The sequence below is a fragment of the Manis javanica genome, chromosome 16 (genome assembly GCF_040802235.1).
Source record: "Manis javanica isolate MJ-LG chromosome 16, MJ_LKY, whole genome shotgun sequence".
In the NCBI taxonomy this organism is placed as follows: domain Eukaryota; kingdom Metazoa; phylum Chordata; class Mammalia; order Pholidota; family Manidae; genus Manis; species Manis javanica.
In genome coordinates this window covers 39,497,488-39,517,431 of record NC_133171.1, presented here as the reverse complement: position 1 = coordinate 39,517,431, position 19,944 = coordinate 39,497,488, and positions in this window count along the sequence as shown.

Sequence of the window (19,944 nt, the reverse complement as noted above, 5' to 3'; positions counted from 1 at the left end):
AGAGCAGCTAACGAGTCTCCGCCACGCAAAGACATATCTAAAAAGTCATTCCAGAGCAGAATATGAAACTGTAAATTCTTTAAGCTTCAGCTCAGTGCCTCTTTTTTCCAGAGAAATTTACTTCTTTAGCAGGCTTCCTCAATTACTTTCGCTTCAAAGCTTTTTGTCTGTACTATGTATCTGGGCACTTCATCATTTAGTCTTGATATTTCTTTATGAAAGTATGTCTCCTTTATCAATAGCATAAACTCTTGAAAACAGAGATAGTCTTAAACTTCTCTGTATGTCTTATATCCCACCCTCTCTACTACCATATAGCACAATGCACCTAATTTAAAACCATTAAGTAACAATAAAATTAATAAATATGGTGATTGTTTTTAAATGCTCTTAAACATAAGGTATTTGAGGGCAAGGGTAGTCAGTAGGGGAGGGGGCATCTGTTTTTCTCTAGTCCCATGGTCAAAAACAGTGTCTGGCACATCAAAGGCACTCAAAATTTTTTGTTGAATGAAAAGAAGTTTTATAATTATATATTTTGTGATCATTGGGCCCTGCTACTTTCCTTTTGGTCAAATAGTTATGACAAATTCTAACAGCTTAATAATAATAATAATGATAATAGTTAACACTTCTGTAATGTTTGCTGTATGCCAGACATACAGAAAAACTCATTTAATACACCAGTATTTTGAGATAGTTACTAATATAAGTTCCTGTGTATATCTACCTTCTGAGCCAATGCTAGGCTTTAGGGAAACTCGGTGCAAATGAGAAAAGGCATGACAGGCTGTATCATTCACTAATGCATATTATCGAAGAGCATCGAGAGCAGAGACTTGCTCACAAATGTTGAATGGACAGATGCATGATGGATGGATGCCTGGATGAACAAACCACACCATGTGAGTAGGCCTGAATGATAAGAATTCCATTTATTTTACTTCTTTTTATTGTCTGATTTTTCTTCTATGTATTGAACATGTCATACAATGCATAAACTTATTTCAAAGAGATAAAAGAAATCTATAAATAAAAAGAACGGAATGCATCAATCTGAATGAGTATATTTTTATTAAGAAAGAAAATGAAATAATCCTCATACCTAGTGTCCTTTAATTTCCAGAATACATTCTTTCTTTGATAAAATTTAGAGTTACAAATGTTCATTAGGTACTAAACCTTTTTAAACTTCATATTTACAATTGAAGTTTGTAGAAGTTTAGCTAAATAATATTCATAACTTCCTTTGTATTTTTAAATAATTATGGATTCACAGGAAGTTATCTAAAAATCATATGGAGGATTCCCATATACCTTTCACCCAGTTTCTCCCATTGGCCACATCTCATAACTTACAGCACACTATTAAAACAAGGACTTAACCTTGGTACAATCCACAGACTTTATTAGGATCTTAGATACTTCAGATATTCAAATTTCACCAGTTTTACATGTGTGTGTATGTGCATGTGTGTTTGTAGGTCTATGCAATTTCACTACATGTATAACCACCACTAAATCAAGATACAGCTAGCAGATACAAGGACTATTTTAAGATTAAAATATCCTAAAAATAAAATTGTTAAATCTCTTTCCTAATGTCACTAGACAGTTGGCAGAATTGTAATTGTTAACTGTCAAAATAATTTGGACAAATGAATAGGGAGTGTGCTTACCATTTTTCTATTTAAAATGTCAGGATTTATAGGAAAAATTCATTTCAGATGCTCTGGGGATTTCTTTGTTTAGAAAGGAGTCTAGTGGAGAAGATATTTATACGCAATGAGTAATCATCTTTTTTCTATCATGTTCTTCCTTGCTTTATGAATATAGGTTTATAGCTTGAAACCAGAATGTTTATTCATCTCTCAATAACAAATAATGCAATGTAAGTACTCTGCCACCAGGTGGTGGTCCCTCCAATATGTGTTTAAGATTCCTGTTAAAACTAGGAATGATTTTCCACTTAACTCATTGGACTATAACTCTTCATGCTTTTATATTTAGTTACTTCAATAATCAGATTTAGTCTGGAATTCAAAGATCTCCATCATTAGTCCCCAATTTCCTTCTTAGGTTTACCGCCTACACTTTCTTCTACAGGCAACATTCGCTATGTCAAACCTGACCTGTTTACTGTTTCTCATATTTGTTTTTTCTCATTACACTTCTGTATCATATTCATCCTCTTTTTTAACCTAGTGTTGGAGTATAGCACCAGGTATATAGTGAGGGCTAAAGAAGTGCTCACTGTAAGTCTTTGTTCATTTTTTCCTTTTATCTAAAATGCTTTACCACCTCCTCTATCTAACTGTAAAACTCCCTCAGTGAAAACTCAATTTCTATGTCACCTGTTCCATCATCATCATCCCAGCAGGAAATTATCTCCACATTGCCATACCCAAGTAATGCTCTGTTTTTAGCACGAGAGTAACCCTTATACACTGCCTTAAATTGAAGATTTTGAACATTTATCCCCTATTTTAATCTCCCATTCCTCTTAGCATGGTATTTGGGAATTCAATGACTATCAGTTGAATTAATGCATTTCAATATCACATTTTAGAGAACATTTTTAAAAAGGGAGCCCCTGTGACTGTTACCTTTTCTCTTGATCCTTAACATTCCTTTATCATTTATCCTGAATTCTAACTCAGTCAAAATCCCTACATTGTACTTTAGAAGTCACGAAGTGCTGAGTCTTTAAGCTTTGGATGGGCTGGAATCAATATCCCTTAATATATCAATACTTTTTTGAGATACTCAGCCCTACTGTTGGGGAAAATATTCAGCCTCTTTCCAGGTTAATCAGAAGGTGGATTCTCTTCTGTCCCACTTACTACTTGAGTCAATTGAAGAGCCTCCTCTTTTCCAAACTTAAACCCCTCTTTGCCCATGAGTCTTCCTGCTTAGTGTCTAAGCTTACTTTCAATGTCAAACACTAGAACCTTTAGGAGAAGCATTATCCCTCTTTCCTTATTAAAAGGAAACATTACAAGCATTAGCTATGTTTTTCTTTTATAAGAATTACTAGCTAAATGACCTTGAATTGTATGTCCAATAGATCTTCTTTCAGAAACACTCTAGTAATAACTTGAGTTCCCAATCTGTCCTAGTACAGAGTTCCCAGAGCTATTCCCTGAAAGAATTTATGTTCTTAAAGAAGAGAACATTTTAAAATAAAACTATCTTAAAAATGAGGTTTGGGGATGGAAATTTAAGGCAGTTTCATGACAGTAACATTGACCTCTTCTGGCAGTTCTAATATTTATGTATTGGGTTGTCTCAAAGCTAGGTCACCTTTCTCTGCAACCTTTTGGTCTACTTTAAAAAGTGATTTCCTAAAAACCAAAAACTACCCTTTTCTACTTAAAGTAAAACTTCACACTGTCAGAACTTAAAATTCTCCTGCCTCTCAGGCTGAGCTGCTGTAGGTCACAGTACAGCCAGACATAAATGCCCAAATCCAGCCTCAGAAAGTCTCAAGTCTTCAACAGGTTTAATGGTACCACTTATGCCAGACTCCATAACTGTTTCATTCAACTGCTGTGACCACAGGCACCCATGTCTAGATCTCAGTGGTTTTTATTAGTTCTGAAAATACTCAATTGGATAGATATTTATTGAACGCCTATTATATGCAATGCATAGTACTAGGCTCTGAGAATAAAGTTAAATAAGATATAATCCCTGTCCTTGAGAAGCTTACTGTTTTTCCAGGTCCCTTAGTCCTAGCCTAACGTCATCTAAGTAATTGATTTCCCAGACATCCCAAGTTCTAGTGTGTTCCAGAGATCACTGTTGCTATGACTCGTGACCAAAAAAAATGTTGTGGTCTTAATCCACGGAGATCTTTTACCTGCCCAACAGCAGTAAAAATGCTTAGTGAATGTTAGATAACAATAACTGAGCTCACTCTCAGACTCACAGATTTTCCAGAACAAAAAGGGCCATGAAAACTCACCTAAGTCTGCTCTTCAGGCCCTTTAACGTGCATAAGGGTCACCTGAGGAGGTTGTCAAAGTGGAAATGATGATTCAATAGCTCTGGGGTGGGGCCTGAGACTCTGCATTTCTAACAAACTCTCAGCTAATATCCATGGACCACACTTAAAACAGAAGCTCTATCCCTTTTTCCTACTTCTAAACAAAAGCAAAGCAGTAAGAGACATGCAGTATCCAGCCACTATGGTCCTACAGTTGGAAAGCATTATTAAACATTATTAAAAATTCAGTCAGCTGGTACAAGAACTAGTTTTAAAAAAAAAAACGAAGCATAAACTTTGCTGGGGGTCCAGTGGATGAGCAGAATTCTCTCTACCTAGTCAGGACATAAAGTTAAAAGGGGCTAAAACTCTATGGCAGTTTGTTTAAAAATGAAAAACAAAATTAGCATATGATTGAGCAAATCCACTTCTGGTTTCATACAACAAAAAATGGAAAGCAGCCTAAGTGTCTATCAACAGATAAATGGGTGGACACAATGACACATGCTAACAACATGGATGAACCCTGAGGACATTATGCTCAGTGAAATAAGCCAGAACAAATACTTACTCTTTGTTTCACTTACACGATTCCATGATTTCCCTTTTATGAGCTCCCTAAAATAGTCAAACCCACGGAAACAGAAAGTAGAATGGTGGTAGCCAAGGGCTGGGGAGAGGAGAGAATGAGGAGTTCCTGTTTAATAGGTACAGAGTTTCAGTTTCGCAAGAGGAAAAGTGTTCTGGACATGGATGGTGGTGATGAGAGCAAAATAATGTGAACATAAGGAATGCCGCTGAATGGTACACTTAAAAATGGGTAAGATGATAAATTCAATGTTATGTGTATCTTGCCACAATTAAATTTTTTTTAATTAAAGGAACTTTAGAAAGATTTATATAAGGATGTGACCTATCCAATGGAATAACTTTAAATTATTTGGAGCCAGATTTGTTTTAGGAGGATTCAACTTCAAACCAGCAGTGGAAGAATTTGTAGACTTCTCTTTATGCAATTCAGACAGAAAAATCGATCAATGGTATGACTTGTACACAGGTCATGGTGCATGGTACATGGTACCTTTGTAGCATATGAACTCTCTACTGGAGGGAACGCAAACGAGGGCTTAACCCATCTGTCAGTATTGTAATAAGAATTACCCTCTATATCTGTAATCGTAGGTTTTCTGTCTTGAGCAAAATTCTCTGGTCCAAAGATTCCTGGGGTTGATAACCACAACTTACTCAGAATGATAAAATTATTCACTGGAAGAAGTGTCTTTTAACTCAGAGAAGTCTTGTTTTAATTAAGTAGATTTCTTAACTAAATCAAAACCCTGTCAATAATTTTGTGCAAAGATTAATCTGCAGATTTTGTATTTACACTATCTATAAATTAGATAAATATCTTTAAGATTCAGCTCCATGATTGAATACATAAACAGGAATATATAACTAAATACACAGAATAAGTAATTAAATGATTGATTTCAGCTTTCTGATTTCAAGTTGAAAAGCATAAGATCATCATCTAGTTATAGTTATGAAATGTTTATGAAATGACTAAAAATGCGGTTAGTTATATAAGTGTGAATTGTTAGCTATATTGTAGTTTAGTACATGGCTAGTTTTGTTTATTAGGTTAAATGAAGTATTTCTAAGTGAAAGTTGAATATATTCATTTTATAAATACTGTTGGAAATGTTTAAGGAAATTAAGCTAATGAACATTGAAAATGGGCTGATTATTAAAGGTGTTTGTCCTGTTCTCAGTTGATTGAAGATTGATCAAAAGCCTCCTTGAAAATGATTGCTGTAATTCACTACATATAAAAAATCAAAAAGCTTAAGGAAAACAAGATTTTGAATTCAATCCTTAAAATCTTAAAAAATCAGAGTAGATTCCAAAAACTTGACCTTTAAACATTCATCATTCCACTTGTGTCGGTTGTGCAGCCAGAACAAATTGAAAGTTTGCAGCAAGACTGAAGCCCGTAGGCCTGCCTGAAAGTGCCCTGGGTCTAGGGAAGGCTGGGAGATCAGTCATCAGTGCCAAGCTGAGTGTCAGCAACCAAGTGTATAGCATGAAGAGTTAAAACTCAGAAGTCAGTTATGTAAATGACAGTTGAGGAATGGATGAAATATAGTGTTAGAGCTTGTAGAGGGAAAGAAGCCTGACAGATGGACCAGAACCCTAAAAGTAGACAAGAAACTCTTTGAGAGCAAAGAAAACATTGTTCTTGTTCACTGCTGTGTCCACAGTCCTTCCAGAGCAGGGATTCACATCTTATCATCTCTTCCATCACCAGTGCCTAGGATGGTTCCAAACGTAAAGCAGGTGCTCAAATATCGATTGAATGAATGAAAGACAAGATAACAAGGCTTAAAAAGGATTTGGTGGGCAAAAGCTAATGCGGAGGGAAAGTAGAAAGAATGTCTTGTTGTACTAAGACTCTGATGACCAAAGGAATTAAGATTCTGCCAATTGATCTGCCTTTGAATGTGGTCTGCATTGATTCAACAGGTTATTGAAAATAACAGGATGATTGGGAGAGTTTGTGAACAGGTGCTGCTTCTGGTAGACAGAGAATATCTCTAATCCAAAAGCAAATCATCCCTGAGGAGCTGCACAGACCTTCAGCTTCCTGATTTGTGGAATAGATAGTGATTACCATTCCCTGAGACCAGTGCTTCTAGGAGGGTTCTCTGTGCACCATGAATCCTGTGAGTTGGCAATGCACATAATTTGAGAAAAAGACATCCATGTAAGATTGCTTCTTAAGTAATTAATCTCTAAGCCTAAGCTAATTACCCTTACCTAACTAACTTTTCAAAACTCCTATATCCAAGGGTGTTTTTAAACAAATATGAATAGATGTTACCCTTTCCCCAAAAAAGGAGGGTGAGGTTTCTCTCATCAATGGAATTTAAGAAATGCTAGGTTAAGCAAAAGTAAACACAATGGCTTTTTTTTCTTTGCAGGATTTCTCATTCAATCATAGTTTCATGCTCATTGTGAATTTCAAAGGAAGGTATGCTCCTGTTCTGCAAACTTTTTGACCCCTGGTTCCCTGGTTCCAGAGTACCTTGAAGATATAATGCTTCACAGAACCTGCTTAGACCCTTGGAACCAAACCCCACTCAGGTCTGAAAATCAATTAACAAACAAGTCTTCAGAGGATCTAACTGAAATTTGGCCTTGTGGAGTGTGAATTCTTTTTTTAGTGTTTTAGTTCATTTGTTTCTTTCATTGGTGAGATACCCCCTTCACATACAGCTACGGTAGGTTACAACGCAACTTCACAGAGAAATTTTACAAGTGATGCCAATTTTTAAGGACTTAACAATAATAGACAAAGTTTGCATGCTACTCTCACATTTTGCAAAGAACTTCCCTTTATTTGTTTGTCTCTCTGGTATCCCTGTGAAATAGTCATGACACACGTGTCCCCTAGCAGTGGAAGAAGCAGAGCCATGACAGTCAGTTGCACATCGTGGTTTAGAAGCCAGACTCTATTATCTGTTTTTTGAGATGCACTTGTTTGTTACCAGCTGTGCAAATGTTTATTTTCCTCCCTTATCAAATATAGTATAAAACTAACCATGATGACGCAACTGAAAAGCACTTACAAAGAATTAAATTTACACTTAAAAATCTTTTTCATGTATAGACAGTGATCAAGCTAGCAGTTTTCATTCGAATTTTCTTCAAATGAGTTGATATCTCATCCAGAATATGTAAAGCAATATTTCCCTCACTTATATGTACTTTGTTTTTTAAATCAATTTCTCTACTTTCACCTAATCACACAATCAATTAAACCAATACCCCTCATTGATTTACCTCTTGCTGGCTGGCTCGGCAAAAATACATCCCGACATGGTTTATATTTTTTCTAAATAATTTATCTTCCTAAAGTTTGAGTAAAATTTCAGAAAGGCTAGTCTTTGTTCGCACAGATTGGGTCAGAACCAAAAAGTGTCCTAAATTCTCGATTCCCAGGTGAACAAATCTAAGCCACTCACCAAACACCTCTTTGGAAAATGGGTAGTACAGGACAATCTTCATTCCTAAAGATCCCCAAAATCAAGTTGATAATATCATGCTTTGGTCACCTAAAGGATTCTGAAGTAATGATACATGCTGTTATAGATTACCCAGTATCTCAATTTCCTTTCTACAGATGACAAATTCCTATTTTCCAAATGCTTGGTACTGTGTCTGGCCCAAACTACGGGTTCGGGAAAGATTTATTATTCTTCTTAACATCTCTGCATGGCAGAAATAAGTATTTCCATTTGTGTTTGGCCCAATGTCAGCATAAAACAGAGGAACAGGGAAAATTTGGCTCCCTGTACATAAAATTCCATTCCCCAAAATATTCAGAGCATCAGGTTCGCTGACGACATATGGGCCAGAGATAAGAGCACACCCATCAGGGTTTCGGTGTTTTGGTTTTATAAAAACCTTGAGAAATTCTGTTTTGAAGCTGATATTTTCAAAAAAGTTCTTTGAATTTTTCAGAACATTTCAATCACTGCTTTTCAAGGGAAATTTTAAGTAATTTTTTTCCAACTGAACGGAAAGCCGTGCTATGCAAACAACAAAGATTTTTTTTTTCTTTTGAAAAGTGTTCATGTCCTGCTTCCAGGATTGCCAGGGGAATTGAAGTTTTTAAAACAGCTAACCAAGCAGGCGATCAGATTTATACTATGCTAGAGACAACCTAAACTCTGAAGTTCAGAAGTTTTCTGTTTCCTTCTAAAGTTGGAGCCTATCATTTTCAGATGGGTCCTTCAGTTAGCCAAATAAGTTTGCACAGCTTATAGCAAAGTTTATTTTATTTTTTAAATAAAGTTTCTTTACTTTTTCTAATTTCTGTTTCCTGTCTTTAGTCTCACATGGGTTATTTAGAAGCACATGTGTCCCTCAGCAATAGGGCTAACCCCCGTTTGGCATAAAGCTGAATTCACCATCTTTTCTGAAATCATTTTTTAACTGCATTTCCTCCCAAACATTAAGAAAACATTTCCTCTGTTGCATGTGTTATTATCCATATTTTAAACACAAGAACACGGCAGCTCTGTGTCAAACAGTTTAGTAGAACAGCTGTGTCTCAGCTCTAGCACCCTTAAACTCCAAGCACTGCACTCTGCTTACCAGTGGTTTTGAAACCTAGCTATGCATAAAACTATTTGAGAGAGTTTCTACAGACATAGATTCTCAGGCGCTCCTTCTGGGGACTGTGACTCAGTAGCTCTTTCTTGGGCTCAGAAATCTGAATGTTTAACAATGATCCTAGGTTGTTCTGAAGCAAATCATCCACATTCCAGTTAATTGGCTCACATTCCAATTAAGACTTGACTACACTTGCTTCCTCTCATCCACCTCTAGCGATGAAGCAAGATTATACATATCCCCAGTCCAAGCTTTTCCACTGATCACCACATGGTATGATCCCAAGCCTGCCATGTTTCCTGTTTGGATCTTGATTTCCCCAACCCGTAAAATGGGAATAACTGCATTTTCCTTACCTCAAAGAATTGATACAAAGATAAAATGACATAGTAAATGACACATTTATGACAGCAGAAAATGCTGCTTAGAAACAGAGTTTTAAAGCATATATTCTAATGACAAAAAACATCAAATTGGATGCTTTGATGTAGGGTTGTCTGATCACAATACTGCAAAGTACAGTTAAACATTCATAACCACTTTGACCTACTTAACCCTCATCTATAGCCAATATGGAGTGTAGAAAATCCACCCAAGTGCTTCTGACTGTCACACCCCTACCAACCCACATGGGTATATTCTGTATACAACCCACCACAGGACCCCAAGACAGCTCCTTTCTCAGGTGTATAGAATTCCACTACCTCTTCAGAGGGAGAAAGGTCCTGAAACAATGGTCTGACAGAAGAGATTGAAACCAAACAGTCGCAGCTTGATTCCATGGCACACCACATGGAATTTTTCTAAAAATGAAAAAACTTTAGCGTTTTCTTGTTATTTGGGGCTACAAAGCCATAAGCCTCCCACCTATCCTGTGTCGGCTTTGAAATGAGCAGACCGGCTGGAAAACAAGAGGCAATTTGCATGTGAGGAATAAACAAACAGAAGTCTGCTGTGTACCATGTCAAAAAAAAAAATTTGATGTCTTTGTTTAGCAAGGGGAAGCAGCAAAGTTTAGCAGGTTAGTAACACAGCACCTTTCCCTCTCTGCCTCCTAATACATTTTAAATTAACCTGATTTGACCTCACGACCTCAACAGTAGCCTCTTCCCAGGCCTCGCTGATTCAAAGCTTTTCCCCACTATGGTATACCAAGCACACAGCATCATATATCTTAAATAATGGTCTCACCATCTCTCTTGCACTCCTGTCATTAAATCATGGTCTAGTCTACAGCATAGAGGCTATATTCCTCTACCGGGTAATCACTGTGTTCCATGAATTTTTTCCTCTGTTAAATTTCTAATTATTCTTCATTTTGCACTCACCTTCCAACCACTCCATCTGCTGAACCACCATTCATACACACTTGCACATTCTAGTAAGGTAGGTAATTTCAGTATCTCCCAGTTCAGGTATACTCATCTCTGCCTCTTTGTTTTCACTGATACATAAATCAATCAAAAAGTATTCAGTGAGAATCTGTGCTTACATGACTGCACAAGTCTTAGCAGAGAAAGATTTTTAAATGTTAAGATTTCAGGAGCTACTCTCACATGAGTAGCAATAAATTTATCCACACACACAGAGACACAAATACATACAGAAAAGACAGCTTATATAGTCATTAAAATCCATTTTCTGTTTGTCCCGAGTACACACGTATCTTCGCATCTCAACCTTCCTTCAGAAAAGTGAGGCCATATGTCTGGGACGGAAGTGATATATGTCTCTTTCAAGCCTGGCTCATAAAAGCTTATAATCTTCTGCACTCTTTTTTCTCTATCTTCCAGTAGCTACAGAAGATCCATGAGAACTCTGGAGCAGTGTAATCTACTACAAATACAGTATGGGTCACATATAAAATTTTTAAATTCCTAATAGCCACACAAAAACAATTAAGAAGAAAAGGTAAAGTTAATTTTAATAATGTATTTTTATTAACCTAATGTATATAAAATATTGTCATTTCCACCTATAATTTTTGAAGGTTATTAATTCATTATTTCACACTCTACTTCATCACACTAAGTTTTCAAAATCTATGTGTATTCCACACTTTCAGTACATCTCAGTTCATCAGTACATTGTATTTCCAATGTTCAACAGCCACATGAGGTAAGTGATGATAATGTCCAGCATAGCTCTAGAGGATGGTTGAGTCCAGAAGGAGCCGGATCTCCAAATTACTTCATGAAAGGCCACCTCCAAAAAACTCTGCATAATTTTTTATATGAGCAAGACCTAAACTTCTATTTTGTGGAACTACTGGGATTTTAAGGTCTCTTATTACAACAGTTAGCCTGTCTTACCTAATACGTTTTTACTGTATAAATACACATGCATGATAGAACACTTTCTGGTACACCTACCATCAAATCCATGGCATGGACAGAGAGCATGTCCATGTCAGAGAGCATGCTGTGTACCATGTCAAAAAAAAAATTTGATGTCTTTGTTTAGCAAAGGGAGTATAGAGGAGACGAGATCTCTTTAAACTGGAGTAGCCCTTGGTGACTTCATAAAGGAAAATGAAATTTGAAAGAAAAACTAAAATAAACAAAAGGAACAAGGAAGACATTCCAAAGGTGTGTCAAGGAAAAGAAGGTCTTCTGTATACAGAATTTAATTTCACAACTAATTAATCTAAGTAAAGAGTTCATGTAGGAGAACAAAGAAATTATGGGAGGAGACCTAATTTGAAGCCTTACTGGCCCATCTTAAGTGACGGACTGAGTAGAAGGAAACCTTGAATTTCCTGAAATACCTCTCATAGTATCACTCTGTTACTCAAGGAATTGTTTCTTTATCCTATGAAGAACAGTCTAGTAGAATTGCTTAAATGAATGGAAACTAGAGTGACACACCAAATAACTTAGTTTGGAGACAATTAGAGCAGTTTTGGCCAAAAAAAATTGAGGTCTAAAGTAGAGAGTTTAAGAAACAAAGGAGAGAAATAAAGAAAGCATTTAGGGACTACCTATTATTTATCAAATTCACTCATATTTGATTTTCCTTATAATATCACCATTTTTGTTAATGTTAAAGTAGACTTAGGAAAGTGAACACACCCACATTCTCACACTCGTAGGGGTTAGGTCCAGGATTTAAACCTGATCTCATTACTCTTCACATTCTCAGAAAGAAAGCCGTCGTGTACTGATAACTTGGCTTTAGAGTGTTACCCATTCTGGGACACTCGAAAGAGCAGCAGAATGGTCAGAAAGCATGACCAGGGCAGGAACAGTTAGAAGCACAAAGAAAACAGGAGAGCGAAGTGTTACTGTAGTCAAGGGGTGAATGCAAACAAACAATAGTACATTAACTAGTGGAGGCAAGGAGATCAAGAACGGTTTTCTTTGAATGGAGAGCAAATATGTGCTTATTTGAGGAGGAAAATCAAGCAGAGGTCAGGACGGCTCATATCAGGGCAAAAAGGGATAATGAGAGAAAGCCCCTCCCTCACGCCCCATTTCATTTTTATTGCTCATTTTCTCCTGTAAACCCACAAAGAGCTTCATAGTTTAATCCAAACTCAATATTCATCTATAGTGTAGCGGAGAGAGCAAAGAGGGGGTATGTAACAGGCATTTAAGTACGACCAGAACGGCTGATAAATGGCCAGATGAGCTCGGTCAAATCTCCTAACTGATAGCCTTTAGGGCCTATCACAAATATTTCAGCTCTCTTTCTGGAAACAGGACAAGATGGATGTGATTTAATTTAGCCAATGAAATGTGAGCAAACATGAGAAGCGTTAAGAAACGGTACATGATTCACCAGATTTCCTTTCTCTGCCAAAGAAATCCTAAAAGCCTATGTTAAGATAAAGCTTCACTTTAGTTCTTAAGTGGAGGGTTTGCAAATAACCTCCCAGGGAATCTAGATTGAGCAGTAAGTGTGAGCAAGAAACAGGTCTCCTTGGTGTTAAGCTGCAAAAATCTGGGATTGTTTGTCACTACAGCAAAACCAAATGTATCCTGATTGGTATAAAAATATTCTCATGTTCAGTTTGTATTTCATCCATAAGATGTGATGATTGGATAAGTTCCGTTTTTTTTTATTTCCAAAGCCAAATGAGACTTTTTCAGTGAAATATTGTTCAATATGTAAAATATATAATAGTAAAGGCACATTGATTAGATCCAGGGAGGGTGCCCAAAACATCAGAACTTCCAAGTTTCCATTAGGCATAGTTTCAAAACCACTGAATGAGCTCCAAATTGACTTTCAAATCGGACAAGGCAATTCTCAATGAAAAACATTATGTTAGATCCTGTTAGAGATTCAAAGATGGCTAAGACACAATAGTTACCATAAGAAAACTTTAAAGTTTAATAAAGAACATAAAACAAGAGCACAAGTATTATAATGCAAGGCAGAGTAAGTTTTATTATGCAGAATTTTCCAAGCGTATTTGACCATAGAACGATTTTAAGATTATAGTGAGTCGACAGGAACTCCTCCAAACTCATGCCTGCTCGAATTTTGGTGATACACAAAATGATCTCATAAACAAATTCATTGCTACAGAAAAGATCAAAATACGATTTGGTTTTTATAGCTTTATACCCCAACAAATAACATATGAGGGAAATTTAAACTTTTAAACATGTCTCAAGAAAAACATTTAGCTTAAAATGATCAAACAAGATGCAGAACAGTAATTATCAAAGAGACAACATGTGGCAAGGCTCTCAACGGTTGGGGATTGTTGCCTGTGAGGCAGGTAGAATGTCAAGCTTTCAGATGTCCAGTAACCTTTCAGGAAATTTTCAGGAATTACTGGGTGTAGTTCAGCAATTCTCAAGGGAAAATAACTGCTTAAAAATACGAAATATTCAATAAACACCTCCTTTGTTTTCCTATATCTTTAAAAATATAGGAGAAAAATATATCACTACAACTCCATTTTTCCCTTGTGTTTTGGAAATATATATAGACACTGCCATAATGTATTTGGGGTACATGAAGGTTCAAAAGAGGGAAAGATAAGAGAAAAAAAAGGAGAAATGGTGTCTCATTGTTGCTTCATGAAGAAGGCAGCATTTGAGCTGGGCACTTTTTAAAAAGGATTATTACATGAGAAAAATGCTTCAAAAGAGAAATACAGGGTTACCCAAGATGCAGAGGCTGGTCTGGGTAGTAATGTTGTTTGGCCAGCTCTTAAGACACATGAAATAGAGTGATGAGATTAAAAGCTATAAAAACATCTTTGCTTTAGAGCATGAAAGGCTGTGGATGCTGCAATAAGAGTCAGACCTCATTCTGTAGGTAACAGCCATTCATTGACAGTTTCGCCCTGTTCAAGCCTTGCTCAACCTTGGGCACTACAAATCTTCAGCAGAGACTCCCACCCTGAGTCTGTCCCAGTCAGAAAGCCAGCAAATAGCAGGTCAGACCCGTCAATAATACCGCTCGAATTTTTCTTCCTGCTTTAGCAGAAATGCCTAGCTGTCCATCAGACATTTGTGCTGCCTCCTCCAGGGTGTGGGATTGTCCCTGAGAAATAGCTGTCCAGGCAGTGACTATACTTCCCAGCCATCCTTGTTTCAAATGTGGCCACAGGACAGATTTCTATCAATGGAATGTGAGCAAAAAATGGTGTGTCACTTCAGCCGAGGGTGTTAACAGTATCCCCCAGTGACATGCAAAGGACTCATAAAATTAAGGGAAAGCAGAGCACATACATGGGGACCGGGGGTCCCACAAAATCATAAAAAGGAAACCCCTCATCCCATTCACCAGGAGTACTCATACAGCTCTGATGCAATAGAGTAAAATACACTTCTACTATACAGAGCCTCTGATATTTATTTATAATTAATATAGAAATTGGTCCAAGATACAAGAAGCTGGAATACAAAACTGAGTAAGTATATTTTGCAGTGGATTAGTATTGAGATTGTAGTTGGCCAAGAGATTAATATCAGGTGTTCAGTGAGGAGATCCATGCTCCGGGTGGCAAAATATTTGGCAAAACTTTCATCTGTGATAATGTGCCTACTCAGCTTCTAGGTCTGTATTGGTCATCTGCTGTTGCGGTGTAACAAATTAATCCTGAAATGTAAGAGCTTAAAACAACACATACCGATTATCTCACAGTTTCTGGGGGTTGGGAATGTGGCTTACCTGGCCAACTGGATTAGACTCTCACAAGGCTGCAGTTCAGGTATCAGCCAGGATGGCCGTGATGTCAAGGTCAAGCTTCAGTTGAGGCAGGATCAGCTTCCAAGCTCATCTCGGCCCATTCAGGCTGCTGTAACAAGACACCAAAAACTTGGGTGGCTTATAAGCTGCAGAAATGTCTTCATTTATTTCTCATAGTTCTAGAGGCTGAAGTCCAAATCATGGCACTATTCAGTCAGGTGAGGGCTCTCTCCCGGATCACAGACTCTCATGGTGCCCTCACACAGTGGAAGGGGCCAGGGAGCTCAGCGGAGTCTCTTTTATAAGAGCGCAGGTGGCATCCATGGTGACTCCACTCTCATGACCTAACCATCTTCCAACACCATCACTTTTAAGGGTTGGGATTTCAACATATGAATGTAGGGGGGACGCAAACCTTCAGACCATAGCAAAACTCACTGGTTGATGACAGGATTCAATTCCATGAGAGCTGTCGGACTCAGGACCTCGGTTCTTTCTTGGCTGTTGACCAGGGGCTTCGTTCCATTCCTTGCCAGGTGAGCATCTCCTTCAGTGCAAGAATGAAAGAAGAGTCACATTTTTTAAAATGTCAGAAAGACAGAAGTCTAAGTCTTTTATACCTAATGTTAGAATGGCCACCCTATCACTTTTTCTATTTTCTGTTCTCCAATGATTAGGTCTAGCCCACACTGAAGGGGAGAGAATTACACAGGGAGCTTGGGGGACATGTCATGTGCCGCCTACCACACGGTCTAAGGGAAGAGGCTGAAAAACAGCACCAGTAGAGTATTGCTGCCTTTATCACGGTGTTACGTGAAGAGAGGAGTTCAGGCTTGGGCAAGAGCAGAAATGGGGAAAAAGGATGAAGAGAGACCAGAATACTGGGGACTCTCTTTCTTGAGAGATAAAACTGAAACTGGCCTTGAGAAATCTTAGCTAAATAGAGGAACTCAGCTCTGTGACAGTGTCACACCTCACTTTATCTTTTTATGGGCTGCTTTAAGTACTTAAATCTTTAATTTTATCACATATTTATACATATTTAACTTGAGTTACACTGAGTACTGTAACATCCAGTATCTTATTTAATCCTTATAACAAAGAATGAGATGCTATTAGTCTCATTTTACCTAGAAGGAAACTGAAACTCCAGTAGACTATCATTACTCAAGTTAGAGAATAGTAGAGAAAAACTGGGCCTCTCTGAACTCCAGTTCCATGCTGTTCAGTCAATACCCTAGGCTACTATACCCTGTCTTCTAAAAGAAGTTTTTCATATTTTGCTGGTTTCCTAGAGCATATCTGATTAATTTTAAAACATCTGAAATTGGGATTCATTTTATAAGAGATCTTATAATTGATCTTATAATTCCTGTTGAAAAATTGGCTTTCATGATATATCTATCATTGCTTCTGCTTATAGAACAACTTTCAATATGTAAAATTTTCAAAATTTGAAGAATCAATATTTATACCTTGAAAAGAAATCTTGGCAATGACAGTGGAATATTCTATTAAGACATAGTAAATCAACAAACTCTTGATAACACAGAGGACAGCAGTGTTTTGGAAAATACTGAGATTGAAAAGCCAAAGTTTTAAAGTAATCCCAAATAGAATAGCCTCTGAGTGTGAAATATCTTAAACAGTTCATTTTATTTATATTTTTTCTTTATGTGCATGACCAAGTGTGATAAAATATAAAATTTATGCCTAAATAAGTAACAAAACCTGTTTTAATACATGTAAAATAAACATTTAATAAGAAAGCATTGTATCCTACATACCTGGCATTTTTTTCTTTCTTTGTTGTACATGAAATAAAAAAGGGACATCTTAGAATCAAAGGTACTTTAGCACAACAAAATGAAGTATGTCACCAGACAAGACATGTCTTTTGAGTTCTTTTACAGAAATGTTAATAGAATCATTGGTATCTGTGTACATTCTAGCCACTCAACACCTTATAAAAGAGGGCATGTTTTATCAAAATAAAAAATCAGAACTAGAATTGAATCATACTCTATTTATCTTACCAATGGTAAAAAGCATTGCTTCCCACATAAAAAAACTGCTCTGCCAAGTTTATTGTTTTTATTTTATTCTTTTTTGATGACTTTTAAAGTAAGGGGAAAACTATAGACCAAGCTACTTAAGTAATTGATAAGTTGAGTCCTTTGCCCTACCAGCAAGCCCCTTATGCATGAAACTTGCCAAAACAAGAAGAAATTTTTTAAAGACCCATAAAGGAATTCCCTAAATATAATACCTAACATAGAGTGAGATTAAGATAGGTCTTTCTCTTCTTCCCATAAAAATAGTAATCTTCTAATTACTGAATACTGACATATCTCAATATCTCTTGACTCACCAACTGTGGCAAGCTTACGTCAAGGGATGCTAGCGTTTCTCCCTGGGTGCCAGCAATGAGAGACTATGTTGTCCACAGACAATGTTAAGGCAATGGTAAAACCAACTAAAAGTTGGTCTGCTTTTCTTTATCATCATGTACCAGCAATTCTGAACAATGTCAGTAATATGCTTCCCCACCAGAGTGGGTTACTCCCACACATCATTTCCCCTTGGTTCCCAACTGACTCATCAGATGCAAAAAAAAAAAAAAGGATGTTAATGTGAAGCCTGGGAAAATAAAGGATGCTTGGAGGAGAAGCTTGTCAGTCACTCCAGGTATCCCACAGAGGTATTAACTGATACCCAGTATACAGAAATTAAAATATACACAGAGCTGGAGCTTCATACAGAAGATTTCTCTAAAGGTTTCCCTACCCACATCCAATACAAAAATAAGAAAATTATAATATCGAGCATTTATGTAATTAATGAACCAAACTAAAATTGGCAATAAAACACTTCCTTCTTGCTCTTTTCTGTCATGCACCACACCCCAAGGGGGAAGCAGATCTTACAGAACAGCTTTCTCTGCAGCCTGGAGGATTGCTTGGCACCTGGATAATGATGCAAAAGCAGTAAATCCAAGGTTATTGAAGCTATACAAAATGAAGACTAACAAAAGCATTGGTCAGGAACCAAGAGAAGCGGGAAAGCAGTGATCTTTATATATGTAATTTGTGTTGTTCTTGTCACTGGATTATGTACACAGTAGGCAATCAGTATTGACAAACTATGTTTTATAGACTTTTTAGGTTAGTTGCATAGAGATATGTGTGAGGTTTATTGTTGTTTTTAATTTACCCTTCTGGAACCATGTGGGTAGACAGGTGTTAGGGTTAAAAATTCATACGGTATGTGATAGGATTTGGGTGAGGAAATGGAGCAGAAGGGATGGACATTTTAACAGCTTGTGAGGTTTTAGAAGTGAAAAGGGAAGGGGGAGAAGTATTTTGCCTATTAAAAAAAATCAGTGAAATATATTATTGCACATTCTAAGGAATCATAAAGGTGTAATAGTAAAGTTCTAGAAGAAATAAAAGGTCAAAGATATTTTGTAAAGACAGGAGACTATGTAAAATGGAAACTTTTTTCTCCAGAGATTTTCTAATTAATTTGCCCTAGAATAGATTAGTTCTATTATTACCAATAAATCAATGTGAGACATAGAGAAAAGGAAACAGACTCCTGATGTAATTCTAGTTCTTAAGAACCTGTCTGTGTTTATTCATTTATTCAACAAGCATTTATTGTATTCTTAATATGCACAAAAATTTCTACTAGTGACTATGGAGGATGCAAAGAGATTTTTTAAACTACTGATACCATCATTTAATTTATAAAAAAAGAAATGATTAATAATTAAAATACTTATCATTTTTATAATCCTGTGTATGTACCTTTATGTAGGAGTCTCATGAGTAATTTTTAATACTAACGATAATGACACAACCAGACAGGAAATTGAGGCTCAGAAAGTCTCCAAGATCACAGGACTAATACATAGAGAATTAAGATTTGAACCCAAATCCTTTTGCACTTTGTTATATGAACAACACCAAAAACACATGTAAGAAGCCGCAGCTTCACAATACAAAATAATTAAATGTCCAAAGGAAAGAAGTACAATGTAAACCTTCCTCTTCTCTCTGCATCCTTTTAAAAGGTCCATCTCCACCATTGACATCAACCTGAGTTTTTCCATATATTCATTAACTCATTGAACAAATACTGATTGAACACCTTCTGTATATCTGGTACTGTTCTGGTGTTGGGAGGCACAGGGAAATTCAGCAAAGTCTTTGCTTTTATGAACTTATCAAATGTGGGAGCCTGACAGCCAATAAACAAATAAACATGTATAATGACAGGTAGTAAACATGCCATGAAGAAAAATAAAGCAGCAGAGGAGTAGACAAATGATGCTACTATAGACCATTTAGAACAGGGGAAGCTTCTCTGGGGAAATGACACTGGAGGAGCTACAGGAGAGTGAGGCATGCAAGCGCCTGGAGATGGGCATTCTGGGTAGAGGGAAACACTAGTATAAAGAGACAGAGCATATTTTGGGAGTTCAAGGAACAGCCAGTGTGTGTGTGGCTACAACAGCAGGAGGGATAGAACATGAGGCCAAGTATGAACCAGATAACATATATTCTACTGGAGCGTGGATTCTTTCATTTTATTTAGAGTGTGATCAGAAGCTATTGGAAAGTTTT